Raw genomic sequence first — 13,681 nt, forward strand, 5'->3', positions numbered from 1 at the left:
TCCTCACTATATCCTCATGGCACCTCCTCCCTCCCCCATCTAAAAGGTCCACTTTCACCCACCTGGAGGCTGGTGTGCCTCAACTTAACCCATCAACCAAACTTCAACCTGTATACCACATCTCAACTCGTGTACTTTGACTCTATCTATGTACCGCTGTTCCCTTGGTGTGCCAGAATGCATGGTGAGTACCAAGATTGACTGGGTGTCTCCGCCTTCCCGCATATAGCAGGTCCAAGTGGAGCAGGAACTCCTGAGGTCAGAGGTTGCTGATCCTAACTCCGCCCTCCGATGACATTTACCTCTGAAGGGTTAGCTGGAGGATACGCCCCTTTACAGAAAATACCAGAAACTCCCCACAGCAGTGACCTAACACAGCCAGGGGTTTGCAGGGGTGGTGCTCCACTGGTCTCCCAACGCAGCACAGGATTTGGGGCTCCAGTTGCTAACTAAGCTATTTTACATATTTTTGCCAGATGTCCTGTGGCATTGCCCTGGGTGTTTGTGGATGCAGTGCTCCATGTGGCTGACAGTGAGGCACGGTGTATTATTCTGCTGCTAAGCTGCAGTTGTATTAAGCAGGACACCCCCCGTCCCTGCCCCCACAGGCCACAAATTCTTATGCCTGCAAATACAAGAACCTGAGGATGATAAGAGGCCAGTGCTGTTGTCAAAGTAAATTGGCTTATAAACCTCCAGTGCTCAGAAGAAATTGTTAACAACTTGTGATTTATATTAGCAGAAATGAGGGTTTCTGCAGCCCACTGATTGAGGCAGGAGCAGAGATGATGCTGATTATTGTAAAGGGTTAACTCTAACGATAGCTACTGCGCATGTGCCTAAGGAGCTGTGTCATAGCGATGTCACTCACTGAGAGAAGGTGAGTGAGAAGCACCTTAGAGAGGATCTGTAGTGATGTCCTGATGTTCTATAACATTGTAAATAGTTAGTGATGTCAATAAAGATATTTTGAATGAAAGACCATTGCCTCCAGCAAGATCTCTTCCAGAGTAAGAAGCCGAGGAGTCCCAAGAACAAGCCCGCGATAGCAGAATTATCACTAGGTCGCACTCCCTGCTCTTCCCTTAGAGCACCAGGAATGTTTCCCTCCCAAGTCTTTCTCCAGTTCTCTTTTGAAAGTTATTTTTGAATCTGCTTCAAACTGCATAAAAATCATTCTCATCTATCCTCTGGTTACCAACCCTCCATTTTCTCCTGTTTAACTCTATTACTGTACCTAGATTGCAACTTCAAAACTACAGCGTTAGCTATGAAGCTCTTAGGGGGTAACATGTTAGCATGGATGGAGGATAGGTTATCATCCATATAGGACATGTGTGATCAAGTCAGGAGGACGAATAGCAACAGGATCAAAATGGGAAAGAAATTAAATGTGTTATGCAGATGAAAAGTGGAAGTTTAGTGCCCTCTGCTGGACAGAGCTTTTCCAAAGATGGGAGCAGGTTTTCAGCTTCATTGGAGGACAAGCCCCAAGTGTAGATTTGCCCTGTCTGGCTGAAGACATTCCTGGAGGTTTAATCATGTGATGAATTGACCACATGACCATCAGACCATGTGATACCTGATCACATGCCATCCTATCATGTGACATTTGGTCTCATGATATTTTGATCACACAACTTCTACCAATTTATAAAGGTTGGGTTTGCTCTGGTTGAGTATTTTCTGAACGGGCCTGTGTCGGTAGGTGTTCCAAGAACCAGAGGCCTCCAGTGAGGAGGTGAAGGGGGACAAATAGAGGGTGAGAGAAAGAGGGGAGACTGAGCTGGGAGGAGAGGGGAGGCTGAGGTGAGGAGGAGGTGGGGGAAGACAAGTGGTTGGGAGGAAAGGCTGAGAACAAGGCAGATGACACCAAGTTGCAAGACCAGCAGCTGAGAACAGGGCATACTGGGGACAGGGGGTACATAAGAACTAGGAGCAGGAGTAGGCAATTCAGCCCCACCATTCAATACGATCATGGCTGATCTCATTTCGGCCTCAATCCAATTTCCTGCCCTCTCCCCATAACCTTTCAACCCGTCACTAATTAAAAATCTGTCTACCTCCTCCTTAAATTTATTCAGCGTCCCGGCATCCACTGCACTCTGAGCTTGTAAATTCCACAGATTCACGACCCTTTGAGAAAAGTAATTCCTCCTCATCTCTGATTTAAATCTACCCCCCTTAGCCTAAAACTATGGCCTCTCGGTCTAGAATGCCCCACAAGGGGAAACATCCGCTCCACGTCTACTTTGTCTATCCCCTTTAGCATCTTATATACCTCAATTAGATCTCCTCTCATCCTTCTAAACCCTAGCGAGTGTAGGCCTAAACTGTTCAATATCTCCTCATAACACAAGCCCCACTTCTCTGGAATCAATCTAGTGAACCTCCTCTGAACCGCCTCCAGTGCAACTACATCCTTCCTCAAGTAAGGGGACCAAAACTGTACACAGTACTCCAGGTGCGGTCTCACCAATGCCTTGTGCGGTTGCAACAACACTTTCCTATTTTTATATTCTCTTCCTTTAGCAATAAATGCCAAAATTCCATTTGCCTTCCTTATTACCCGCTGTACCTGCATACTAGCTTTTAGCAATTCATGCACGAGGACACCCAGATCCCTCTGCACTGAAGCATTCTGAAGTTTCTCTCCATTTAAATAATAAGTCTCCTTTTTATTCTTCCGACCAAAATGGGTAACCTCACACTTATCCACGTTAAACTCCATCTGCCAAATTTTGGCCCATTCACCTAACCTGTCCATATCCATTTGTAAATTTCTTATTTCTTTATTGCAACTTACTTTCCCACCTATTTTGGTGTCATCTGCAAATTTAGCTATAGTACCTTCTATCCCTGAATCCAAGTCATTAATATAGATTGTAAATAGTTGGGGCCCAAGGACCAAACCCTGTGGCACCCCACTAGTTACAGCTTGCCATCCAGAAAAAGGCCCATTTATCCCAACTCTCTGCTGTCTGTTGATTAGCCAATCCTCTATCCAAGCTAATATATTACCCCTAACTCCGTGTGATCTTATCTTTTGTATTAATCTTTTATGCGGTACATTATCAAAGGCCTTCTGGAAGCCCAGATATACTACATCTACAGGATCCCCATTATCCACTTCGCTTGTCACATCTTCAAAGAACTCTAGCAAATTAGTCAAACACGATTTACTCTTCATAAAACCATGCTGACTCTGATGGATTGCATTTTGACTTTCCAAATGCCCCATTACTACTTCCTTAATAATGGATTCCAACAATTTCCCAACGACAGATGTTAAACTAACTGGTCTATAGTTTCCTACTTTCTGCCTCCCCCCATTTTTGAATAAGGGAATATTTTTGAATATTAGCATTTTTCCAATCCACTGGAACCTTTCCAGAATCCAGGGAATTTTGGAATATTATAGCCAATGCATCCACTATCTCCGCTGCCACTTCCTTTAAGACCCTGGGATGTAGGCCATCAGGTCCTGGGGACTTGTCACCCTTTAATCCCAATAGTTTGCTCAGTACTTTTTCTCTAGTGATGGTGATTGTTCTAAGTTCCTCCTTCTCTATATCTTCTGCACCTCCTGTTACTATTGGGGTGGTACTAGTGTCCTCCACTGTGAAAACTGAGGCAAAATATCAATTAAGCGTCTCTGCCATTTCTGCGTTCCCCACTATTAACTCCCCAGTCTCGTCCTCCAAGGGACCAACGTTCATTTTAGCTACTCTCTTTCCTTTTATATACTTGTAGAAGCTTTTGCTATCAGTTTTTACATTTTGCGTTAGTTTTCTTTCATAATTTACCTTTGCTCTTTTTATTATTTTTTTAGTAACCCTTTGTTGATCTTTAAAAGTTTCCCAATCTTCCAGCCTGCCATTGACCTTTACAACAAAAACAAAAATAGCTGGAGAAACTCAGCAGGTCTGACAGCATCTGCGGAGAGGGATACAGTTAACATTTCGAGTCCGTATGACTCTTCATCAGAACTAAGGAAATATAGGAATGAGGTGAAATATAAGCTGGTTGAAGGGGGGTGGGACAGGTGAAGCTGGATAGAGGGCCAGTGATAGGTGGAGGCAAAGAAGAGATTGCCAAAGATGTCATAGACAAAAGGACAAAGGGGTGTTGACGGTGGTGATATTAGCTAAGGATATATGTGCTAATGGTGACCTTAAGGGTAGAAAGCAGGACGAGCAAGGTACAGATAGCCCTAGTGGGGGTGGGGTGGGGGGAAATGATAGAAATTAGACACAGGAGGCCATTCAGCCCCTTGTGCTGGTACTCTCTCCTGTAACCCTCTATATCACTTCTTTACAAATATATATCCATTCACTTCTCCATCTCAATAGTCACATATTAGGGAAGTATTCCACAGTCAAATAGCCCACACTTTAAGAACTTTCCTCCTCCCTTCCCCCTTCTTTCCTCCAATCGGAATCCTTGTTTTCCATCCCCTAGTTCCCCATTCGCCCACCAGTGGAAACAATCTTTCACTGTTTCCTCACAGTAAGGTCTCTGGGTTTCACTCAATCCTTTATTGGCTGCTCCTCTCTCAGTGCTGCTCCCACCCGCCACCTTCCTCCTGTTGCTGCTGTTCCCCAGCTCGGGGCAGGTGGGGGGTAATGCTAGGTCCCACACACACCCCAGACCCCAATCCCCTTCTCTTCCCCTCACCCTCCCATCCCCTAAAGCCCCATCACATCTCCTCCAAAACCTGAACCTCCAATCCCCAGTCTCAAGCCCTGGCCCCGCCCCAGTTTCAGAACTTCCCTAAACACTGACTCTCCCCCGATTCCCACTTCTCCTCCCCCTCCCCCTCCTGACTGTACGCCACACAGTTCCAACTCCCAACGGCGAGGGTCAGGTGGTGTCACGGGACAGCGGGTAGCGGTGTGGATTTGGGGTGTAGTTTGGTAAGAAACTAGTATTTTTGATCTGGGCTATTGGAGAAAGTGCGTGGGGAGGAACCCCCTGAATCTGGGAAAGTCTGGGTTGTTCCAGGAGGGTTCAGAACCCCAGGGCATCAGCTCAGCCCCAATCAGAGTCACTGTTACCCAACAGGGCAGAGCACAGGGTCTTTCCACATACAGGCAGCAGCCAATGACCGTGACATGATGAGTGGGCTGACCCAGGAGGAGAACGGGCTGCAAAGAAATGAGCCGAGGAAAACACGAGAGGGAGCGTGGGAGTGAGCATGAGAGAGAGAGAGAGCAAAGGAGACCACACAAAAGAGAGGGAGCGCAGGTGAGAGAGAGGGAGTGTGTGAGCGAGAGAGAGAAAGAGAGCATGCAAGAGAGGGAAAGCAGGTGCATGTGAGATAGGGGAGTGCACGAGAGAGAGGTGGGAGCAAGAGAGAGGGAGCATGCAAAAGAGGGAAAGGAGGAGAGTGCAAGAGGGGGGAGCGCACGAGGGAGAGGGAGAGCAGGTGGGAGAGAGGGAGAGCGCTTGTGAATGAGGGGGAGCGTGTGAGAGAAAGAGGGAGAACACATTCAAGAGTGAATGGGAGAAATTAGGAGAGAGAAAGTACACCAGTGATCAGAAAATAGACTCCTGAATGAAGACAATCAGAACACAAAGGAGAAAAGCTGACTGCACCTGGTATTCCCAAGCAGTATACCACAACCAAGCCTGAGCCGTTTTACTTCAGGTGGAATGAGATAAGATGTGCAGAGTGAGTCAGTGGGTGATAGCCTACTCGGGTTCTCTTTACTAAAAGACTTGCTGCCTTGAGCTTGTTCTTACGGTATCTCATCTCATTCTACTTTTCTTCCCCGTCTCAGCACCAAACCCTCCCTCTTGCCTTTATATAGCATGGGGAGAATGTGCAGCAAAGAGATGGTGAGAGGAAAGCGAGAGAGACAGTGTGTGTGCAGGAGTGAGCAGCTAAAAGGATGTTTGTTGCTTGATGAATGGCAGTGTGAGGGTGCAGAGGTTTGAGCAGCCCCTGGTGGCAGCAAAAGCCTACTGCACCTGGTATTCCCAGGCGGTCTCCCATCCAAGTACTAACCAGGCCTAAGTCTGCTTAGCTTCCGAGATCAGACGAGATCGGGCGTGTTCAGACTAGTATGGCCGTAGGCATTTGCTGACTGGCTTTCTGGCTACTTAAAGGCATATACACCACATATTCATTCTTTATAGCAGTTTGTAAAATTATTTTGCTTTTAAACATTTACATTTTCATTTTTATTTTCCTTTCTTCCCCACTTTACTCTCTTTCTCTCTCACACATTGCAAGCCCTGCCCACACCTTCATTGCCTTCCTTTAGCTTCAAAAGTACCTTTACTCTCACCAGACACTTACTCACTCACTCACCCGCTCACTCACTCTCACTCTCGCTCACACACTCACTCGCTCACACTCACTCACTCGCTCACACACACTCACTCATACACACACACTCACTCACTCACTCATACGCTTACGCACTGACGCACTCGCTCACTCGAACACACACAGACTCACACTAACTCGCTTGCTCACTTGCACACTCACACACACACTCACTCACACTTACTCACACAAAAACACTGCGCTCTCATCCCTCAAAATACAGACACTCGGGGAGTAGTCTTTTCTCCCAGCTACTCTTCCCAACTCTGCTTGCAGGCAATCTTGGATTCTCATCACGTGGGATATCTATTTCTCATCACGTGTAATATGTTCATATGACTTCTACAAATGTTGTTACCATCTATCCAGGAATGTTCTTTTCCCACTTCCCTAAGGAAGGATATACTGGCCTTAAAGGGAGAGCAACAAAGGTTCACCAGACTAATCCCTGGGAAGGCGGGACTGTCCTATGAGGTGACATTGAGGAAACCGGGCCTATATTCTCTAGACTTTCAAAGAATGAGAGCTGATCTCATTGAAGCGCACAAAATTCTTACAGGGCCCGACAGGGTAGGTGCAGAAAGGATATTTTCCCTGGCTGGGAGGTCTAGAACCAGGGGACACAATCTTAGAAATGGCAGCCCATTTAGGACTGAGATGAGGAGGAATTTCTTCAGTCAGAGGGTGGTGAATCTTTGGAATTCTCTACCCCAGAGGGCTGTGGAGGCTCAGTATGTTCAAAGCAGAGGTTAATAGATTGACACAAGGAATACAAGGATAGTGCAGGAAGATAGCATTGAGGGAGAGGATCAGTCATGATCTAGTTCAATGGGAGGACAGGCTCAAGGGGCCAAATGGCCTAATCCTGTTCCTATGTTCCTATTCCTGCCCACCTTTCAGCCAGGCATCCACTACAGCCACCAGACCATAAGATCATGTGGCAACGCTGTCAACCTTATTTTAACACACCTCGCAGTTACACACACACATTCTAACAACATGCTAGTTAATGTTGCTTTTCTCCTCCATCTAACTGCTGCTTATTGGCAGGGGAATGGGCACCAGCTTATAGCAGTAGAAAAGAGGTATAAAGTGCATAGAGCAGTGTGTTGGATGGTACTAGATAAGGGAATAGTTCCATACTGTATTGGATCGAAGCAGATTCAGAAGGACCATGACGAATGCAAACACAGGACTACAAAGCACGTGTCTATGCAAACACACAAAGTGTGGTGAGTACGGTTGATGAGCTACAAGCACCAATAGCCGTCTGAGAGTGTGATAGAGTGGCAATAATGGGAACATGGCTGAAAAATGGTTCCGAAGAGATAGGGAAGGAAAAAGGGAGGTGGGGTGGCAATACTGACCAGGGAAAACATTGTAGTATAGGAAAGAGGGGACATTCTTGAAGGGGCAAGGATAGAATCCATTTCGTAGAGTTGAGAAGTGATAAGAGTTTGATCATACTACTGGGGCGCTTTCTACAGCTCTCCAAACAGTCCGAGAGAGATACAGGAGCAAATCTGCAGGGAAAGCTGTGATATGGGGGACTTTAATTACCCAAATATTGGTTGGGATAATGTTAAAGGGTAAGGATGGGGAGGAATTTCAGGAAAATGCCCTTGATCAGTCTGTTCTCAGCTCATCTAGAAAGGAGGCATTGCTGGAACTGAGGTGGGCCAAGTGGACCTCATGCCTGTGGGGGAACACTTGGGTAACAGTGATCATTGCATCATAAAGTTTAGATTAGCAATGGAGAAGAGCAAGGGACAATCTATAGTAGAATGTCTAAATTAGAAAACAGCTAATTTAATTGAGGTAAGAAGGGATCGAGCCAGAGTAAAAAGGAAACAAAGACTGAAAGGAAAAACTGTGATGGGACAGTTTACTCTTTAAGCAACTCTTTAAGGAGAGTTGCTTCAGGTACCAGCTAGGTACATTCCAACAAGGGTGAAAGGTAGGTGAACCAAAGCCAGGATTCCTGGGATGATGAGGGGGATAGAGAATATAACAAAACAAAAATAGGTGTATAATCCCTGTGAGGTTAGGGTTAGAATTCTTCAAACAAGAACTAGGTCAAATAAAATAAGCTGAGGGGGTAAGTGGAGAGGAAAATGAGACTGGCAAGGAAAGAACAGAAAGGCAGCTAATATGAGAGGGAACCCAGAAATCTTCTACTGGCATATAAATGGTGAGCAGGTAATAAGAGGTAAAGTGGGTCCTATTATGGACAGAGGGGGTGATATAAGCTGAGAGGCGCCGGGCAGACTAATTAATGAGTTCTTTGTAATGGTGGTTTCTGAGGAAGAGGAATCTGACAAAATAACAGTAGCAGTGCAGCTGGTAGAGGCAATGGATGGGGTGAAAATTGAAAGGGAGATGTAGGAAAAGCTGGCTATGCTTAGAGCAGATAACTCAGCTGGTCCCGATGGTTTGTATCCCAGGTTGCGAAATGAAACTGGGGTGGAGATGAAGTGGAGAACATTGAGTGGAAGGGATTGCCTTAATCTTCCAATTCTCCCTCGGTCTGGGGGTAGTGCCAGAGGATTGCAGGGTCCCAAATGTGACACATGTAAGGACAGTCTTAGCAACGACAAGTTAGTTAATTTAACATCAGTGCTGACTAAGCTTTTAGGAACAACAATCAGGGGAAAAACAAGTAGGCATTTGGAGAGGTTTGAGTTAATTAAGGATAACCACTATGGATTTGTAAAAGGTAAAAGGATTGTGCTTGACTAATCTAATTGAACTTTTTGATGAAGTAACAGAGAAGTTTGATGAAGTTAAAGCAGTGGACGTTGTCTAGATGGATTTTTAAAAAGTGTTTGACAAATTACCACAAAAAAAGCTGGTTAATAAAACTGAGGTTCATGGAATAGGGGGCCCAATGCCTAATTGAATAATAACAAATTAGCTTAAGGACAGAAAGCAGCGAGCCATGGTAACTGGTCATTTTTCAGACTGGAGGATGGTAGACAGTCTTGTTCCCCAAGGGTCAGTGCTGGGACCTCTGCTTTTTTGCTCTATATAAATGGCTTCGATATTGGAATACAGAGTAAAATTTCAAAATTTGCCATTGATACCAAACTTGGAAGGGTGGCTAACAGTATGGATGATACCATGAGGGGCATGGACAGGGTGGATAGGGAGCAGCTGTTCCCCTTAGTTGAGGGGTCAGTCACAAGGGGGCATAAGTTCAAGGTGAAGGGCAGGAGGTTTAGGGGGGATGTGAGGAAAAACTTTTTTGCCTAGAGGGTGGTGACGGTCTGGAATGCACTGCCTGGGAGGGTGGTGGAGGGGGGTTGCCTCACATCCTTTAAAAAGTACCTGGATGAGCAGTTGGCATGTCATAACATTCAAGGCTATGGGCCAAGTGCTGGTAAATGGGATTAGGTAGGTAGGTCAGGTGTTTCTCACGTGTTGGTGCAGACTCGATTGGCTGAAGGGCCTCTTCTGCATTGTGATTCTGTGATAATCAACTGTAACAGCACATAGATAGTCCAGGAGGACAAGTGGCAGATGGAATTTAATACTGAGAGGTGTGAGGTGATGTATTTTGGCAGATTGGTTGTGGGGGGGGCGCAGTATAGACTTAATGGTACAATTCTAAAGTGGGACCTGGGGATTCATGTGCATTGATCCCTCAAGACATCAGGACAGATTGAGAGAGTTGCAAGCAAAACAAATGGAGTCGTGGGCTTCATAAATATTGAGTACAAAAGCAGGGAAGTTATGCTGAACGTTTATAAAGCTCTGGTTAGGCCCCGACTAGAGTATTGTGTCCAGTCTGGTCACCAAACTTTAGGGAGGATGTGAGGGTCCTTGAGAGGGTGAAGAGAGAGATTTGCCAGAATGATTCCAGAGATGAGGGACGTTAGCCACAAGGTTAGGTTGTTCTTCATGGAGTAAAGGAAATTGAGGGGAGATTTGATAGAGGTGCACAAGATTATGACAGGTTTAAACAAGGAAAAAACTGTTTCCATTAGCTGCTGTTACAAGGATCAGTGAACACAGATTTACAGTTTTGAACAAGAGATGCAGAGGGAGATATGAAGAAGAAATTTGAAACAGTGAGTGGTAATGACCTGCAACTCATGAGGATGGTGGATGTGGAGACAAAGATTTCAAAGGGAAATTGTATGGACACCTGAAACAAATAAACATGCCAGGCTACAGGGATAGAGAGGGAGAATGGGACTGACTGGATTGTTCCATGAAGAGCCAGCACGGTCTCGATGGGCCAAATGGCCTCCTTCTGTGCTGTAATGACTCTATGACTGTTTTCTGTTCTGCTGCTGGTTGCCCCTCCTTGTTTTCTATGCATCTCATCTCCCCTCTCGGCAGCTGAGTCCGGGACCCCCTCACCCAGTCTCTCTTTTATCTTCTCTGATTTTCATCACCAGCTTTCCCTCGCTCTGTCTCATCCTCTTCTCTACATGTAGCAGAAGGAAAATGTGCAGCAAGGAAATAATCACAGGAGTAAAAATAGAAAATGCTGGAAAAACTCAGCAGGTCTGGCAGCATCCGTGAGAGAGAAACAGAGTTAACGTTTTGAGTTTTGAGAAAACTGCAGCTGTGAGGAGAGGTTGGATAGGCTGGGGTTGTTTACCTTAGAACAGAGGAGGCTGAGGGGGACCTGACTGAGGTGTACAAAATTATGAGGGGCCTAGATAGAGTCGACAGGAAAGACTTGTTTCCCCTAGCGGAGAGGTCAATTACCAGGAGGCACAGATTTAAGGTGATTGGTGGAAGGATTAGAGGGAACATGAGGAAAAATTTCTTCACCCAGAGGATGGTGGGCCCTTGGAATTCACTGCCTGGTTTGGTGGTTGAGGCTGAGACACTCAACTCATTTAAAAGGCACCTGGATCTGCGTCTGAAGTGCTGTAACCTGCAAGGCTATGGACCAGCTGCTGGAAAGTGGGATTACAATAAGCGGCTAAATTCTTTTTTCTCTTCTTGGCTGGCGCAGAGACGATGGGCTGAATGGCCTACTTCCGCACTGTAAATTTGCATATTTCTATGGAGTCCGTATGACTCTTCTTCAGAGCTAAAGAGTAGAAAAGTGATGGATTTTATATTGTTTAAAAGGGAATAATCACAGGAAAGCGAGAGAGAGACAGTGTGTGTGCAGGAGTGAGCAGCTAAAAGGATGTTTGTTGCTTGATGAATGGCAGTGTGAGGGTGCAGAGGTTTGAGCAGCCTCTGGTGGCAGCAAAAGCCTACTGCACCTGGTATTCCCAGGCGGTCTCCCATCCAAGTACTAACCAGGCCTGAGTCTGCTTAGCTTCCGAGATCAGACGAGATCGGGCGTGTTCAGACTAGTATGGCCGTAGGCATTTGCTGACTGGCTTTCTGGCTACTTAAAGGCACTCACTCATTCATTCACACACTCACTCATTCACGCACACTCACTCACTGTCACTCTCATATACACTCACACTGACTCTCACACACTCACTCACATTTGCACACTCACTCACTCTCACTCACACTCCCACACTCACTCACTCACCCGCTCACTCACTCACACACTCACTCACACCCACTCTCACACACTCACCACTCACTCCTTCACTTGCACACTCACACTCGCTCATTCACTCACTCACTTGCTCACTCACTCACTAGCTCACTCGCTTGCTCACACACACTTACTCATGCACACACACTCACTCACACACTCGCTCACTCACACTCACACACTGACACAATCGCACACTTGAACATTCACACACACAGACTCACACTAGCTCACTCGCACACACACTCATTCACACAAAACCACTGCTCTCTCGTCCCTCAAGATACAGGGTGGTGAATCTTTGGAATTCTCTACCCCAGAGGGCTGTGGAGGCTCAGTATGTTCAAAGCAGAGGTTAATAGATTGACACAAGGGATACAAGGATAGTGCAGGAAGATAGCATTGAGGGAGAGGATCAGTCATGATCTAGTTCAATGGGGGGACAGGCTCGAGGGGCCAAATGGCCTAATCCTGTTCCTATGTTCCTATTCCTGCCCACCTTTCAGCCAGGCATCCAATACAGCCAACAGACCTTAGGATCATGTGGCAACGTTGTCAACCTTATTTTAACATGCCTCGCAGTTACAGACACACATTTTAACAACATGCTAGTCAGTGTTGCTTTTCTCCTCCATCTAACTGCTGCTTATTGGCAGGGAATGGGCACCAGCTTACATCAGTAGAAAAGAGCTATAAGATGCATAGAGCAGTGTGTTGGATGGTACTAGATAAGGGAATAGTTCCATACTGTATTGGATCGAAGCAGATTCAGAAGGACCATGACGAATGCAAACACAGGATTACAAAGCACGTGTCTATGCAAACACACAAAGTGTGGTGAGTACGGTTGATGAGCTACAAGCACCAATAGCCGTCTGGGAGTGTGATAGAGTGGCAATAATGGGAACATGGCTGAAAAATGGTTCCGAAGAGATAGGGAAGGAAAAAGGGAGGTGGGGTGGCAATACTGACCAGGGAAAACATGTCTAGTATAGGAAAGAGGGGACATTCTTGAAGGGGCAAGGATAGAATCCATTTCGTTGAGTTGAGAAGTGATTTGATCATACCACTGGGGCGCTTTCTACAGCTCTCCAAACAGTCTGAGAGAGATACAGGAGCAAATCTGCAGGGAAAGCTGTGATATGGGGGACTTTAATTACCCAAATATTGGTTGGGATAATGTTAAAGGGTAAGGATGGGGAGGAATTTCAGGAAAATGCCCTTGATCAGTCTGTTCTCGGCTCATCTAGAAAGGGGGCATTGCTGGAACTGAGGTGGGCCAAGTGGACCTCATGCCTGTGGGGGAACACTTGGGTAACAGTGATCATTGCATCATAAAGTTTAGATTAGCAATGGAGAAGAGCAAGGGACAATCTAAAGTAGAATGTCTTAATTGGAAAAAGCTAATTTAATTGGGGTAAGAAGGGATCGAGCCAGAGTAAAAAGGAAACAAAGACTGAAAGGAAAAACTGTGATGGGACAGTGATTGATCTTTAAGGAGAGATGCTTCAGGTACCAGCTAGGAACATTCCAACAAGGGTGAAAGGTAGGTGAACCAAAGCCAGGATTCCCTGGATGATGAGGGGGATGGAGAATATAACGAAACAAAAATAGGTATATGATCCCTGTGAGGTTAGGGATAGAATTCTTCAAACAAGAACTAGGTCAAATAAAATAAGTTGATGGGGTAAGTGGAGAGGAAAATGAGACTGGCAAGGAGAGAACAGAAAGGCAGCTAACATAGGAAATTGAGGGGAGATTTCATAGAGGTGCACAAGATTATGACAGGTTTAAACGGGCAGAAACTGTTTCCATTAGCTGAT

The 13,681-nt window shown here is 45.8% G+C and overlaps 1 protein-coding gene and 2 non-coding genes across 3 annotated transcripts in view; all 3 read right to left on the reverse strand.

Moving 5' to 3' along the window:
- The window catches only part of LOC144684649 (protein spinster homolog 3-like), a 130,173-nt gene that overhangs the window by 67,415 nt on the left and 49,077 nt on the right, over positions 1-13,681 (reverse strand). The gene's annotated exons all lie outside the window — the stretch shown is intronic.
- LOC144685086 (5S ribosomal RNA) lies at positions 5,962-6,080 on the reverse strand. The gene has a single exon (XR_013577609.1). It is a non-coding gene; the product is annotated as a 5S ribosomal RNA (ribosomal RNA).
- On the reverse strand, positions 11,554-11,672 carry LOC144685135 (5S ribosomal RNA). The gene has a single exon (XR_013577644.1). It is a non-coding gene; the product is annotated as a 5S ribosomal RNA (ribosomal RNA).

This window comes from Cetorhinus maximus, chromosome 9, assembly GCF_964194155.1.
Source record: "Cetorhinus maximus chromosome 9, sCetMax3.hap1.1, whole genome shotgun sequence".
Lineage (NCBI taxonomy): Eukaryota > Metazoa > Chordata > Chondrichthyes > Lamniformes > Cetorhinidae > Cetorhinus > Cetorhinus maximus.